The sequence below is a fragment of the Egretta garzetta genome, unplaced genomic scaffold (assembly GCF_000687185.1).
Source record: "Egretta garzetta isolate BGI_Z169 unplaced genomic scaffold, ASM68718v1 scaffold234, whole genome shotgun sequence".
Taxonomy (NCBI): Eukaryota; Metazoa; Chordata; class Aves; order Pelecaniformes; family Ardeidae; genus Egretta; species Egretta garzetta.
The window spans coordinates 91,501-91,776 of NW_009259528.1; the positions used below are offsets into that span (position 1 = coordinate 91,501).

Genomic DNA, 276 nt, shown 5'->3' on the forward strand with positions numbered 1-276 from the left:
CGTCCGTCTGCGACGGGGCCGGCTGACCGAGGGAGGTGAGCCTGGTCCCCAAAGCGCCCTTCTCCGTCCTTCGCCCTCGAGTCTTGCCTGGGGAGGCGATGCCAGCCTAATCCCCCCCGGGACCCCAGGGCTCAGCCGGGCAGACGAAGCGGCTGAAACCTTCCCGAGCTGTGACCCGTCCCAAAAAGCCACCCCACACCCAGCTCCCACCTTGCGCCTTCCCTCCTGTGCCACTTCCCACGCACCCCCTCAATTCTCCCGCGGAAAAGCATCCCC

General features: G+C 67.8%; 1 protein-coding gene across 1 annotated transcript in view; it reads right to left on the reverse strand.

Moving 5' to 3' along the window:
- Positions 1–276, reverse strand: part of ADAM8 (ADAM metallopeptidase domain 8) — a 26,175-nt gene that overhangs the window by 23,735 nt on the left and 2,164 nt on the right. The window lies entirely within an intron of this gene.